The sequence below is a fragment of the Sciurus vulgaris genome, assembly GCF_902686455.1.
Source record: "Sciurus vulgaris genome assembly, chromosome: 6".
NCBI classification, from domain to species: domain Eukaryota; kingdom Metazoa; phylum Chordata; class Mammalia; order Rodentia; family Sciuridae; genus Sciurus; species Sciurus vulgaris.
Window position 1 is genome coordinate 113,206,040 of NC_136466.1, and position 16,725 is coordinate 113,222,764.

Below are 16,725 nucleotides of genomic sequence, written 5' to 3' on the forward strand. Positions count from 1 at the left end.
ACAAACACTAGAAAAACTTTTCCATGGCTCCATTTCTTGCATTCTTATCTGCACAGTGAAAATTTTACTTTCTGAAGCTGAACACTCTCCCCTAGGTCAAATACTCTAGGTCATGTGCCTTCCACTAAGACTCATAGGAAAGGGATACAAAATGTCGGGCAGCTAAAAATGCTGACACCCTCCTCCCCACTACAGTCCACTCTATTGGCTGTCCAACATCAAAGCACACCTTACTGCATATACTTAAATTCTGAAAGAAAAAAGGAAAGAAAAGTAAAGCAACAAACAACAGTAGGAAACCCACGAAACCTCCTCCCTCTTTATATAATGCAATCCTCTCTTCATATGCTTGAAAGTATACTTGTCCTTTCCCAAAAGGTAGACAGGTTAAGTTTCATCACTTGCTGATATTCCAATCCAGCTTCATTTAGCTCTGCAAATCTCACATCAGAATTCTGTAACTTATATAATGTGAAATTAACCACCATCAACATGTCATATTAAATAGTGATCCCATTGCCCCTTCCCCTTGCAGATGGAGCTCCTTGACCAGAAGCAACAGGCTATGTGATACCGTAATGGTGAATGTGCCTTTCAGTGAGTACATGGATGACTTTGCTGGCAGCCACATCACAGGGATAGGCTGAAAATCTAGATCCAGAATAGATGTCAGCTGCTTTTGTTTTTCAATTCCTTCTTTTTTCATGAAGGAGGAGATTCAGTGTTATCAATCTGCTACCAGATATATGTAGGGCTCTCGGGGGACACTGGCATCACTTACCATATTTTAGTACTTCCACCCAAGATTTAAATTCCTAGGAGAGATTATCCTGCATAGCTTTGCACAATAAATTTTGAAATATTAACCAATTTTCCTGTACATTCTATGTGAAGACATTTCAATCCCACTATCGAGATTGAAATGAAAAGTAGCAAAACTGAATGCATTTGCACATGCATAATTTGAAAATGACTGTTAGCAAAAGTTCTCTCTGGAGCAGCTGCTCCTGATACACACCACTTGTCTCTTTTAATTAGAACAAAATTTAAGCTTCCTTAGGAACTGAAATTCCGCAGCAAGTTTATAATTAACAATAAAATGTTGAATGGAGAGTTGCCCCACCATTCACTCCTGCATTCATTTCTCCATTAAATTTTGTTGGCAGGTTCTATTTTTAGCTCCAGGAATCACCACCTAAACAAGTAGTGTGAAAAATATGATTGCAAAACAAAAATCACAAGCTCTGAGTTCCCTAAATCTTACAGTTGAAGAGCAGTGAAGCAAGTTCATCACAAGACACAAAGTTCAGCAAATTCCTAGGCCTCAGGTTTGATCGAAACAAAATACAAGACGTTGAATCGACATTTTTATACAGAACATTAAAGCTGGTCTGTACAGTGTTGCTCTTTTTCTCACCGAAACATACCTCTTTCCTCTGTGCCCAGGCAGCCTGTGTCCTTGGAACATTTTGCTTTTGGTTTATGACAGCCACCATAATAGATCGAAAGGTGTGTGACAACGGGGCCCCTGACTTGACTCCTCACAGAAATTGGCACCTTGGCTGGCACATAGTTGGTGCACAATATATGAGCATAGAATTCAATCAACCTAAGTTCAGTTATGGTAACAAATATGCTTTCTAATGCTGAGCATGTCTGTGAAGAACTCGCACTGAGCACATGATCAATGGGTTTGATCATTCCCAAATCCCATCATCTTTGAAGCACCAATTGTGGAATAAAACACTCAGTAGGAAATTCAGTTTCCTCAATCAATAATTTGAAGAGAGAGCCTACAGAATGGGAAAAAATCGTTACCATATGCACCTCGGGTAGAGCATTAATATCCATAAAGAACTCAAAAAACTTTAACACCAAAAAATCAAATAACCCAATCAATAAATGGGCTGAGGAATTGAATAGACACTTCACAGATGAAGAAATACAATCGATCAACAAACATATGAAAAAATGTTCATCATCTCTTGTAATTAGAGAAATGCAAATCAAAACTGCTCTAAGATTTTATCTCATTCCAGTCAGAATGGCTTATAAAGAATACAAAGAATAATAAGTGTTGGCAAGGATGTGGGGGAAAAGGTACACTCACATATTATTGGCAGAAATGCAGATTGGTGCAACCAGTTTGGAAAGTAGTATGAAGATTCCTCAGAAAACTTGGAATGGAACCACCATTTGACCCATCTATTCCACTCCTTAGCCTATAACAAAGGATTTAAAATCAGCATACTACAGTGACAGACACATAATATTTATAGCAGCTCAATAGCTAAACTATGGAACCAACCTAGATGCCCTTCAACAGATGAATGAATAAAGAAAATGTGGTACATATACACAATGGAATATTACTCAGCCTTAAAGAAGAATAAAATAATAGTATTTGCAGGTAAATGGACAGAATCGGAGAATATCATGCTAAGTGAAATAAGAAAATCCCAAAACCCAAAGGCCAAATGTTTTCTCTGGCAAGTGGATGCTGATCCATAGTGGGAGGTGGGTAGGGAAGAATGAAGAAACTTTGAATTGTACAGAGGGGAGTGAGGGGAGGGGTGGGGAAGGTAGGGATGGGAAGGACAGTAGTGAGACAGACATTACCCTATATACACAAATGAAAATAATTTAAAAAATATTTATTACTGTCAACAAAAAATAAAAAAGAAAGTTCAGTTTCCTGAAGTGAAAGTGGAAGTGAGGTTTGGTATAGATCTGGTAGAGAGCAAATAAAAGAAGTTCTGTCTCCTCAAGTATACCTGACCAAGTGGAGATGATGCTTTATCTTTGGAGAGAAAGATTCAGTCTTGTCCAAAATTTACTCTTATAGACTTGTGAGAGTTACTGTGGCTGAAGGGGATTGAAAAAAATCCTTCTAAGATTAAATTGGAAGAAAAAATATGCAAGAATTTGAAGAAAAATTCTGAAAAAATAATAAGGAATGAAGACTTTCCAGGCAAGATATTAACATGTAATTTGTAGTTATTAAAACCTGGAGGTATTGGTTCAGGGATAGATCAACTTGCTTATCCATTCATATATCTGTAGACAATTGGATTGTTTCCAGTTTTTGGCTATTATAAACAGAGGTTCTGTGAACTTTCTCATACAATTCTTTCTGTGGACAAAAAACTGAGTAAATACCTAGGAGTGGAATTGCCAGGTCTTATTTAAGAGAAAGTTTAACCATATAAGAGATTGTTACACTGCTTTCCAAAGTGGCTGTGCAATTTTGCATTTCCATTAGCAATGAATGGAATCTTAGTTGCTCCACATCCTCTCTAATATTTGGCATATTCAATATTTATTAATTTTAGCTGTTCTTCTGGTAGTGTAGTGAATAACAATATAGTTTTAGTTTGCATTTGCCTACGACTTAGAAAAGCACTCATTTTAAATTTTGATTAGGTTAATGAAATTAACTTTTCCTTTAATGATTCTTGCTTTTTCTTTCCTATGTAAGAATTTCTTCTTTTGCAAGCATAAAAGTTTTCCTTTATGTTTCCATGCAGAAATTTTATAATTTTTGCTTTATGTTTTGACCTTCTCTAGTCTAAGTTATAAACTCAAAGCTATAAGTTTCCTTCTAAGTTCTACTATGTGTTTCTATGAGAGGAAGTCAATAGGTAAGGTTTAAAATTGAAAAACTGAAATGGTGTATTGTGAACATGTTATTTAGAGGTGGACTGTGCTAGTGTTGGGGAATCTGCTTCAGCTCTGCCATTCATCCTTCACTTGCTCTGGTAGTCTAACAAGGGTGCTGTCTGTTGCCCACCTGCTGAGTTCTCCAAGGTGCCCTGTTTGTTGGAGAGTCAATGAGAAGCATTGTCAGGAAACCCAATGGCAAAAGGAAGAGAAAGCAGACTGTTTTTCTCCCTTTTATTCTTCAGCATCATCCTGGGAATTCCTGTTTCCTCTCTCCTACTCTAGATATCCTATATCCTCCACCTGCTGTCTTATTCTTTGATGAAGCATAACTTGATTTCCTTTATGATTACTGACGATGGACTGTTTGGGCAAAGAATTTGAGGTTGAAAATATTTTTTTCCGGGTATTCTGAAGACATTGGTTTCTTTCTTCTAGTTTCCACTGTTACTTTGGGATGTGAGTGTTGTTCTTAGGTGAGCCTTTTTTTTCTTTCCCCGCTCTGGAAATTTTGGATCTTTTCTTTCTCCCCAATGGGCTAAAATTTGATCATAATGTACCTTGGTGAGGGTCATAGTAATTCACTGTTTGTCCAAACTATGGACCTTTTCACATTGGAACTCATGCCTTTCAGATTTTTTTTTCTTTCTTTTTTTGTGGTGCTGGGGATTGAATGCAGGGCTTCCTAACATGCTAGGTAGATTTTTCTTTTTAATGTGCTTTATTTCTTTGAAGACATCCTTTTATTCATTTCTTCTGTTCTTTATTCCTGAAACGCTTATGAATTGGATTGAATGCTGCACTTCCTCTTTCTTTTATTCCCCACCAGCATTTTCCTTCTTTTTGTCTTTTAAATCTTTCTTTCTAGGAAACTTTCTTAATTTTATCTTCTAATTTTAAAATTTAATTGAAAAAGTATGTTAATATTTTTATTTCAGGGAGCTTCAATTGTTCTTGGCTCATTCCTCTTTTATATCCTTCTGTTCTTATGGAGGTAATGTTTTCTCTCACTGACTTTTTTCCCCTCAATCTTATATCATTAATTTTTTTTCTTGTGTTTACACTGACCTTCCAATACAATGTTTAATTATTATTATTTTTAATTGCAAATAAAATTGTATGTAGGTATAATTGAAATGTGTATATATTGTGGAATGGATAAATCAAGCTAATTAACATATATATTGCCTTATATAATTTACTTGTCCTTGTGGTGAGAATACTTAAAATCTATTCTCTCAACAATTTTCTTTTCTTTTTTTGCGGGGGTGTGGTGGGTACCAGGAAAGGATCTCAGTGGCTCTCAACTGCTAAGCCACATCCCCAACCCTATTTGTATTTTTTTATTAAGAGACAGGGTCTCACTGAGTTGCTTAGCACCTTGCTGTTGCTGAGGATGGTTTTGAACTCATGATCCTCCTGTCTCAGCTCCTGAGTCACTGAGATTATAGGCATGCACCACTGCACCTGGCTCCCTTACCAATTTTCTTTTCTTTTTTTTTTTTTTTTATATTGTATTTTTTTTTTTATTGTAAACAAATGGGATACATGTTGTTTCTAGGACATGGCGTAAAGGCATACCATGTGTAATTATAAATTTACATAGAGTAATGTTGTTTGATTCATTCTGTTATTTTTTCCCTTCCCCCCACCCCTCCCACCCCTCTTTTCCCTCTATACACTCCTTCCTTCCCCCATACTTGCCCCCCTCCCAAACCCTAACTCTAACCCTAACACTAACCCTTCCCTCCCCCCCATTATGTGTCATCCTCCACTTATTAGCGATATCATTCGTCCTTTGGCTTTTTGAGATTGGCTTATCTCACTTAGCATGATATTCTCCAATTTCATCCATTTGCCTCCAAATGCCATAATTTTATCATTCTTTATGGCTGAGTAATATTCCATTGTATATATATACCACAGTTTCTTTATCCACTCATCAATTGAAGGACATCTAGGTTGGTTCCACAATCTGGCTATTGTGAATTGAGCAGCTATGAACATTGATGTGGCTGTATTTCTGTAGTATGCAGATTTTAAGTCCTTTGGGTATAGGCCAAGGAGTGGGATAGGTGGGTCAAATGGTGGTTCCATTCCAAGTTTTCTAAGGAATCTCCACACTGCTTTCCAGAGTGGCTGAAAACTTGCAGCCCCACCAGCAATGTATGAGTGTATCTTTCTCCCCACATCCTCGCCAACACCTGTTGTTGCTTGTATTCTTGATAATCGCCATTCGAATTGGGGTGAGATGGAATCTTAGGGTGGTTTTGATTTGCATTTCTCTTATTACTAGAGATGTTGAACATTTTTCCATATGTTTGTTGATTGCTTGTAGATCTTCTTCTGTGAAGTGTCTATTCATTTCCTTAGCCCATTTGTTGACTGGATTATTTGTATTTTTGGAGTAGAGTTTTTTGAGTTCTTTATAGATTCTGGAGATTAGTGCTCTATCTGAAGTATGATTGGCAAAGATATTCTCCCACTCTGTAGGCTCTTTCTTCGCATTGCTGATAGTTTCCTTTGCTGAGAGAAAGCTTTTTAGTTTGAATCTATCCCAGTTATTGATTCTTGCTTTTATTTCTTGTGCTATGGGAATCCTGTTAAGGAAGTCTGGTCCTAAGCCGACATGTTGAAGATCTGGACCTACTTTTTCTTCTATAATTTGCAGGGTCTCTGGTGTGATTCCGAGGTCCTTAATCCATTTTGAGTTTAGTATCGTGCATGGTGAGAGATATGGATTTAGTTTCATTCTGTTGCATATGGATTTCCAATTCTCCCAGCACCAAGAGAATCTTGAAGAGGCTATCTTTTCTCCATTACATACTTTTGGCCCCTTTGTCTAGTATGAGAAAATTGTATTTATTTGGGTTTGTGTCCATGTCCTCTATTCTGTACCATTGATCTACCTTTCTATTTTGGTACCAATACCATGCTGTTTTTGTTACTATTGCTTTGTAGTAGAGTTGAAGATCTAGTATTGCAATACCCCCTGTTTCACTCTTCCTGCTAAGGATTGCTTTAGCTATTCTGGGTTTCTTATTCTTCCAGATGATTTACATAATTGCTTGCTCTATTTCTGTAAGGTACTTCATTGGGAATTTAATTGGAATTGCATTGAATTTGTATAGCACTTTTGGTAGTATGGCCATTTTGACAATATTAATTCTTCCTATCCAAGAACATGGAAGATCTTTCCATCTTCTAAGGTGGTCTTTAATATCTTTCTTTAGTGTTCTGTAGTTCTCATTGTAGAGGTCTTTCACCTCTTTTGTGAGATTGATTCCCAAGTATTTTATTTTTTTCGAGGCTATTGTGAATGGGGTAGTTCTCCTAATTTCTCTTTCTGAAGGTTCATCACTTATGTATAAAAATGCATTGGATTTATGAGCGTTGATCTTGTAACCTGCTACTTTACTGAATTCACTTAGAGTTCTGAGTTTTCTGGGGGAATTTCCAGATTCCTCTAAATATATAATCATGTCATCAGCGAACAGGGATAGTTTGAGTTCTTCTTTTCCAATTTGTATCCCTTTAATTTCTTTGGTTTCTCTAATTGCTCTGGCTAGAGTCTCAAGGACAATGTTGAATAGAAGTGGCGAAAGAGGGCATCCCTTCCTTGTTCCAGTTTTTAGGGGGAATGCTTTCAGTTTTTCACCATTTAGAATGATATTAGCCATGGGCTTAGCATAAATGGCCTTTATAATGTTAAGGAATGTTCCCACTATCCCTATTTTTTCTAGTGTTTTGAGCATGAAGGGGTGCTGTATTTTATCAAATGCTTTTTCTGCATCTATTGAAATAATCATGTGATTCTTGACTTTAAGTCTATTGATATGGTGAATTACATTTATTGATTTCCTGATGTTGAACCAACCTTGCATCCCTGGGATAAAACCCACTTGATCGTGGTGCACTATCTTTTTAATATGTTTTTGTATGCGATTTGCTAAAATTTTGTTGAGAATTTTTGTGTCGATGTTCATTAAGATATTGGTCTGAAATTTTCTTTCCTTGATGAGTCTCTGTCTGGTTTAGGTATTAGTGTGAAATTGGCTTCATAGAGTGAGTTTGGGAGGGTTCCCTCCTCTTCTATTTTATGGAATACTTTGAGAAGTATTGGAATGAGCTCTTCTTTAAAGGTTTTGTAGAACTCGGCTGAGAACCCATCTGGTCCCGGACTTTTCTTTGTTGGTAGGCTTTTGATGACTTCTTCTATTTCATTACTTGAAATTGGTCTATTTAAAGTGTGTATGTCCTCCTCTTTCAGTTTAGGCAATTCATATGTCTCTAGTAACCTGTTGATGTCTTCGAAATTTTCTATTTTGTTGGAGTATAGATTTTCAAAATAGCTTCTAATTATGTTTTGTATTTCACTCGTGTCTGTTGTGATATTTCCTTGTTCGTTCCGAATTTTAGTGATTTGGGTTTTCTCTCGTCTTCTCCTTGTTAGTGTGGCTAAAGGTTTATCAATTTTGTTTATTTTTTCGAGAACCAACTACTTATTTTGTCAATTTTTTGTATTGTTTCTTTTGTTTCAATTTCATTGATTTCAGCTCTGAGTTTAACTATTTCCTGTCTTCTACTACTTTTGGTGCTGGTCTGTTCTTCTTTTTCTAGGGCTTTGAGCTGTAGTGTTAGGTCGTTTATTTGTTGAGTTTTACTTCTTTTATTAAATGCACTCCATGAAGTCAATTTCCCTCTAAGTAGTGCTTTCATAGTGTCCCAGAGATTTTGATATGATGTTTCTTTGTTCTCATTTACCTCTAAGAATTTTTTAATTTCCTTCCTAATATCTTCTGTCATTCATTCATCATATAATAGCATATTGTTTAATCTCCAGATGTTGGAATAGTTTCTCTGTTTTACTCTTTCATTTATTTCTGACTTCAATCCATTATGATCTGATAGAATACAAGGTAGTGTCTCTATCTTCTTGTATTTGCTAGCATTAGCTTTGTGGCATAATATATGGTCTGTTTTAGAGAAGGATCCATATGCTGCTGAGAAGAAAGTGTATTCGCTCTTAGTTGGATGGTATATTCTATAAATGTCCATTAAGTCTAAATTATTGATTGTGTTATTGAAATCTATGGTTTCTTTGTTCAATTTTTGTCTGGAAGATCTGTCCAGTGAGAGAGGCCTGTTAAAATCACCTAGTATTATTGTGTTATGGTCTATCTGGTTTCTGAAATTGAGAAGGATTTGTTTGACATACATGGATGAGCCACTGTTTGGGGCATAGATGTTTATGATTGTTATATCTTGCTGATTTATGCTTCCCTTAAGCAGTATGAAATGACCTTCTTTATCCCTTCTGACTAACTTTGGCTTGAAGTCCACATTATCTGAAATGAGGATGGATACTCCAGCTTTTTTGCTGAGTCCATGTGCATGGTATGTTTTTCCCCATCCTTTCACCTTTAGTCTATGGGTATCTTTTTCTATGAGGTGAGTCTCTTGTAGGCAGCATATTGTTGTATCCTTCTTTTTAATCCAATCTGCCAGTCTATGTCTTTTGATTGAAGAATTCAGGCCATTAACATTCATGGTTAGTATTGAGATATGATTTGTTTTCCCAGTCATTTGGTTCATTTTTTAAATTTTATTTATTTATTTATTTGACACTACTTGGTTCCTCCTTTATTTGACAATTCCTTTAGGATAATTCCTCCCTTTGCTGATTTGCTTCTTTGTTTTTCATCTCTTCCTCATGGAATATTTTGCTGAGAATGTTCTGTAATGTTGGCTTTCTTTTTGTAAATTCTTTTAGCTTTTGTTTATCATGGAAGGATTTTATTTCATCGTCAAATTTGAAGGTAGGTTTTGCTCGGTATAAGATTCTTGGTTGGCATCCATTTTCTTTCAGGGCTTGATAAATGTTGTTCCAGGCCCTTCTAGCTTTTAGGGTCTGATTTAAAAAAATCTGCTGTTATCCATATTGGTTTCCCCCTGAATGTAATTTGGTTCTTTTCTCTCACAGCCTTTAAAATTCTGTCTTTATTTTGTATGTTAGGTATTTTCATTATAATGTGCCTTGGTGTGGGTCTGTTGTAATTTTGTGTATTTGGAGTCCTATAAGCCTCTTGAACTTGATTTTCCATTTCATTCTTCAGATTTGGGAAATTTTCTGATATTATTTCATTGAATAGATTGTTCATTCCTTTGGTTTGTTTCTCTAGGCCTTCCTCAATCCCAATAATTCTTAAATTTGGACTTTTCATGATATCCCATAGTTCTTGGAGATTCTGTTTATGATTTCTTACCATCTTCTCTGTTTGTTCAACTTTGTTTTCAAGGTTAAATATTTTGTCTTCAATGTCTGAGGTTCTGTCTTCCAGGTGTTCTATCCTACTGGATATGCTTTCTATGGAGTTCTTAATTTGGTTTATTGTTTCCTTCATTTCAAGGATTTGTTTGTTTTTTTTTTCAATATCTCTAACTCTTTATTGAAATGGTCTTTTGCTTCCTGTATTTGCTCTTTTAACTGTCGATTGGTGCGATCATTCAATGCCTGCATTTGCTCTTTCATCTCATCATTCAGTGCGTGCATTTGTTCTTTCATCTCATTGTTTCCTTCCCTGATCATTTTAATTATGTACATTCTGAACTCCTTTTCTGTCATTTCTTCTGCCATGCTGTCATTGGGTTTTATTGATGTAACATCTAGATTTGTTTGCAGCATTTTCTTTCCTTGTTTTCTCATATTGTTCAGGTATCAGGGGACCGCTGAGATATTGCAGATTTCCTCTATTGACTTACAATGTCCTTGAAGATTTCTATATATATCCCCTCTTAGCCTTCAGTAGGCTGAAGTCATGGAGGAAGTTGATAATGCGGTGCTCCACAAGGAAGCTGCCTCTCTAGGGGTGGTGGCCTTCAGGTGGTGTATAATTCCTGCTAGTGGGCAGAGGTGCCTCCACTTGTTGACCAATGGTCGTCCAAAGGGGAACTAGGCTGCGGGCTGAGGCAAGGCCAGTTTGGGCCTGTGTCTCTGGTTTTACCGTCCTTTTGGGGAAACCTCACCAGGCAGGGAAGACTCACGTGGTGGGAGGTCTCGCTGGTCAGTTCCCCTCCTAGAGGTTCCCCTCAATTTACAGCTACCGCCTGGGCTGGGCTGCCTTCCTCTGCACAATTCCCAGGGCCTGGCCCTACCTCCTGGGCCTGGGAGCCTCACCCTTCGCAGACGAGTCTCCTTAGGCTACTTCTCCTCAGAGAATCTGCCCGCAGTCCTGGAACCTTCGCTCCGCCCCTAAGCGTGTCTCTGTGCGACTCTTCCACCAAGAAGCCTCCTAGATCCTGGGACCCTGCTCTGCACCTAATCGCCTGGCTGTGGCCCCTCCTTTGAGCAGCCACCTGGGGCCCCGTACAATTGCTCAGAGTCCCAGAGACCCGCCGCACGCCTCTTCCTCCAGACAGCCGCCCAGTATTCCGGTGCGATCACTAGGAGTCCAAGCAACTCACTGCGTGCCTCCTTCTCCCACCAACCACCCGTAGCCCTGGGCAATCACTCCGAGTCAAAGTGACCCGCCCCGTTCCTCCTCCTCCTCCAGGTAACCCCCCGGGTGTTCACGAGCGGTCGTTCTGAGTGGCTCTGAATTCACGTGACCCGCTGCACGCCTCCTCTGGGCAGCCACCCGGAGCTCTGGTGTGGCCACTCAAGACCAAGGGACCCACCGCGCTCCTCCTCCAGGCAGCCCCCCTGTGTTCAGGAGCGGTCGCTTTAAGTCCAAACCACTTACCAATCGCCTCCTCCTCTGAGCAGCCACCTGGAGCTCTAATGCAGTCACTGTGAGTCCAAATGACCCGCTGCGTTCCTCCTCCTCAGGGCAGGCCCCGGTGTTCAGAAGTGGTCTGAGTCCAAACAGCTCGCCACGCAGCTCCTCCTCTGGCAACCACCTGTAGCTCTGGTATAGTCACTCCGAATCCAAGCGACCGCACTCCTCCTCCTCCTTCTCAGGGCAGGCCCTGTGTTCAGAAGTGGTCTGAGTCCAAACAGCTCGCCGCGCAGCTCCTCCTCTGGCTACTGCCTGTAGCTCTGGTGCAGTCACTTCGAATCCAAGCGGCCGCACTCCTCCTCCTCCTCCTCCACAGGGCAGGCCCTGGTGTTCTGAGTTCACACAGCTCTCCTCCTCGCTCCTCTCCTGGGCAGCCACCGGAGTCCCAATGGTTGCTCTGAGTCCCAGCGCTGTGCTGAGTGGTCTCCTCTACGGCGCTCCCAGTTGTCCGAGTTCACTGCTCCAGCGGGGGGAGTGGTGTCTCACTGGGCAACTCTACTTCACAAAGTTCCCTGCGTTCCGGGACTACCGTTGCATCCGGGATGCCTCCCCAACAGGAGAGACTCACCTGGCTGCTTTGAGTTGGTCCCAAGTCTCTCAATATCTCCTCTTTTGAATCCTGAGTCCTGGAGCAACATGAAATGCAGCCACCCTCTAGGCTGCCATCTTGAAACGCCCCTCCCTTAGCAATTTTCAAGTACACAGTACGTTATTTGTTATTAACAATAGTCTCCGTGTTATGGTAGATCTCTTGAACCATTCCTCCTAACTGAAAATCTGTATCCTTTACTTAACATCTTCCCAATCTCAGCACCCCTGCCCCACACCAGCCACCTCCCCGTCCTACTATTAACCACTGGTAATCATGATTTTATTAGCTTGACTTCTTTAGATGCCACATATAGGTGTGATTATGTGGTATCTGTCTTTGTGTGTCTGGCTTTTTTCACTTTGTATAATGTCCTCTAGTTTCATCCATATTGTTGCAAATGACACAACTTCCTTCTATTAAAAGTTAAATAGCATTCCATTGTGTGTTTATAACAAACTTTCTTTATCCATTCAACCACTGAAAGACACCTAGGTGATTTCACACCTTGGCTATTGTGAACACATTGCAATGAACATGGGAGTGCGGATGTCTCTTCAACACACTGATTGCATTTCCTCTGGACATGTACCAAGTAGTGGGATTGCTGGATCAGGTTAATTTTTTGAGCCGTCTGTACTGTTTTCCATAATGGTTGTACTAATGTATATTTCTACCAACAATCTTATTATTTTTTATTTACAAGGTTTTGTTGTTTCTTCTTTCTGCCTTTTCTCCCTTTCCTCAGAGTTCTTTTTCTTTGTGAATCTTTGTGATCTCTGTGTTTTATAATAGGCTTTTCTTCATATGATTTGTAATCAGTGACTGCCATTCATATTTAAAATGAGGTCCTAAAATACTTGGTAGAAATTCTGTGTGCTGAGTGGAAGTTCTAGGTCCTTCTTGAAATTAGAACCCCAAATTGTGTGATTAAATAGGTAGTCTAGACCTTACTCTAAGGGGAATCTTATACATATAACATATATTTACATACACGCATACATGTGTATACATATGTTGCTATTCTGCGATTCTATGGAGGTGGATGGAGACATATGTATGTGTGTGTGTGTGTGTGTGTGTGTGTGTGTGTGTGTGTGTGTACTTTCCTGCCAGGAGTGACATAGGATTGACAGCACTATCCTAGGAGCTCATTAGGGACTCAGATTCAGTTTGTATAGTTGCCTTTTTAATAAGTCATCTCATCTCTGTATTCATTGTGTTTGATCTTCTCCAGATCAGTGTCTCTCTGGATCTATTTCCTGATATTCTGATTCCCAGTCTGCTCTTCTTCTTGACCCATCTGGATGAGCTGGTGAAGTTCACCAGGGTTCTATGGACTCTTTATAAAGATTTTTGATCACTCCTCTTGCTTTCAGCCCAACCTAAACTGCTGGATTCAGTGAGAATCTAGTTTAACCAGTTCTTGAGAACTTCCAAGGTTCAGTGACTTACCAAATTTTTGACATGTATTAGCTTACTTCTTATTGAATGTCTCGTTACAGATTGTGTTTTCATTTTCCTCTGGTCTATTAGATGACTTCTCACTTGTTGCTTTTTCAGTTTCTAGGTTTTGTTGACATCTCTCATCTGCTGTCATTATTTCTCTATTTTCATGGATTGATAGTGTTTAAGTTCTTTTCATCGCTTTTTACTGGGATTTCAGGAGGTAACAGGGAAAAATTATATCAAATCCACCAAGTTTGTCTGTTTTATGTATTCTATTTTAAATTAAGGAAAAAAATCTTTCTGAGTGCAATGATGTGTCCTGGCAACTTGAGACAGATTGGAGAATTGCTTGAACCCAGGAGTTCAAGGCCAGTCCGGGCAATGTAGCAAGAACTTTTCTCAAAACAAACAAAAATAAACTTGAAATAAAAAGAAGCAATTAGTTATTGTTAGGGGTCGCTGGCTCAGTTGTGGCTCGCCAGTAGCTCCCAGAAAAAATGCTCCGCAGACACGAGATCTCACGCAAGAGACTTTATTTATGCGGATGATTCACATCCGCTCAGGGCAAAAAGAAGGGAAAAAAGAGAAAGATGGCGTATGGCTTCTCCTAGATATTAGAATCTCGCGGGCTGGAAGGAACCAATTGCAGAGGAGAATTCTTGCAGGCTGACTGATGAACCAATGGCATGTTAGGATGTAACGTGGGAGGCAGGAAAATGGCAGCAGCATAAGCTGGAAATTCCTGTAATGTAAGAGGCGGGTGGAGCGCAGATTGACAGGTGGTGGGGAGGCCGGAAATTCCTGTAATGGAAGAGGCCGGCGGAGTGCAGATTGACAAGTGGTTGGGAGGCAGGAAATTCCTGCAATGGGAGAGGCAGGCGGCTTTATACCTTACAGTTATAAATAGTTAAATTTGTTTGCTGCCTAATTTTACTATAAAAATAAAATGTTTTTGACTAGACCTGGAGATCATTATGCTAAGCAAAATAAGTCAGGAACAGAGAATCAAGTACAAAATGATCTCACTGGTGTGGGATCTGAAAGAGTGGATTCCATAGAAGTTGAGAGCCGAATGGTGGGGTGGGGAAATGTTGATCAATGGATATTAAGTTGCAGTAGAGAGGAACGAGAAGTTTTGGTGTGCTATTGTACAGTATGATGACTATTGATAACAGTAATGTAGTATACATTTCAAAAAGCTAGAAGAAAGAATTTGGAGAGGTTTTGCTACGTAGGAATGATAGAGGTTTGGGGAGGTAAATGTGTTTAATTTGATTTAAATCTCATGCAATATATACATGTATTATGTGGCACCCCATCAATATATACAACTTTTATGTTTTTGTGTATATGTTAAAAATAGATTAAAATTAATCATGATCATCCTTCAACAGAATAAATAACTAATAAAATGTTTTGTTATTAACAGTAAGATGCTAAATAAAAATGGAAAAATGCTTGTGTTATTATTGACTTTAATTTTTCTCTTCATTTTGTTAATTTTTTGTCATAAAATAAAAAAAGGGGAACATGATTTAAAAGGTTATAATGACAACAAAAATCTTATGATATTAAAAGAAAAATGCAGATTAGAAATTTGAGGATACTGCTTGATCACAAATATAAAACTAAACATCAAGTTTCAGGATCAAAATATGTTTCCTTACTTTTCCTCTGTACTTAAATAGAAATAGTAATTATAAATATTCTTTGCTTTTCCAAAGAAAAAATGTTTAAAACACCGAAGTGTGTGGTTTTGTGACACAGCTAAGAGATAATTGATTAATAGAACCAAAATATGTTCGATTTTCTATTGCTATATAACAAGTGGCCCCAGAGCTTAGAGGTATCAAGCATACATTTTATTGTGCTCACAGATGCTATGGATGAAGAATTCAGATGGCACAGAGTCTGGCTTATCACAGGTCCATGATCTTTGACACACTAGTAGGAAAGACTTGAAGGCTAGTAGTGATTAAGTGACTAGAGACTGGTGTCATTTACAGGCAGCTTTACCCATATAGTTCCAGCGGTTGATGCGGGCTGTTGCCTGGAATTTCAGTCATTACACCTGCCTGGACTCTCTGTGTAGCCTAGGCTTCCTTAAACTGTGCTGGATGGATTCCAAGAGTGAGCTGCTGGTGTCTTAAGGTCTGATCCTGGAATCCTACTGTGTCACTCCTACTGTGTTCACACAACCCAGATTCAAGGGGAGGAGACAGATAGATCCCATCTTTGGATGGAGTGTCAAAGAATTTTGAAATCAATAACCCAAAGGCTAGGCAGTGTTTTTATTACCATTATTATTATTATTATTATTATTATCATTATTATTTGTTTTAACATGGTCTAGCTTAAAAAGATGAACTGGGTCTATTGTTTTTGGTTCCTCAAAAATTTGAACAAGGAATATAAAGAAATGATTTGGATAGAAGTGTCAGATAGAGATGAAAGAATATCATGAATTATAGATAAGGCCCTGGTAAACCACGCTTATGAAGAGCCAGAAAGTATGAGAAAACTGTTCATCAATCAAGCAGAGACACAATGAAGAGAAAAGGTGAAATGGAATGAAAGAAAATCACATAGCCCTGGAGAGAGGGTCAGTAACAGAGTTTCACACAACAATAATATAGCTCCAAAATGGACTGGGTTGCACAACAAGTTTCTTCTATCTTCAGAATTTTGACTGCATGTGTGAGAAATTAGAAATATTAGAGAGAAACAGTTGTGTGAAATGGTTGTTGCTGAGCAGTAAGAAAGAGCTTCTGAGGGTTCATTGTTTCCACCTGAACTTGGTCATTATAGGTTAGTGAGAGGTGTGGGATATGGGAGCAAGAAGAGAAAGTACCTCATCATTTCTAAAGATGGATTGTTCTATAATGCATATTGAAATGGAAATGGATAACTGAGTAAAGATCTGATTTAACCCAACCATAGGAATTATTTTTATTAATAAGGGAATTGATGAAATTTTAAAATACATGTGGACAATAGGTTTTCCCTGTAACGTGAGAACACTTATTTGGAATATGTTGATCACATGATTATAAATTCAGTGGCATACTTTTTAAAAGAAGTGCTTTGCAAATTACAACTACAAAGATTTCATCTCACTCTAGTCAGAATGGCAGTTATCAAGAATACAAGTAACATAACACACACACACACACACACACAAAACAAAACAAAACAAAACAAAACAAAACAAAACAAAACAAAACAAAACAAAAAACCAAAAAACCAAAA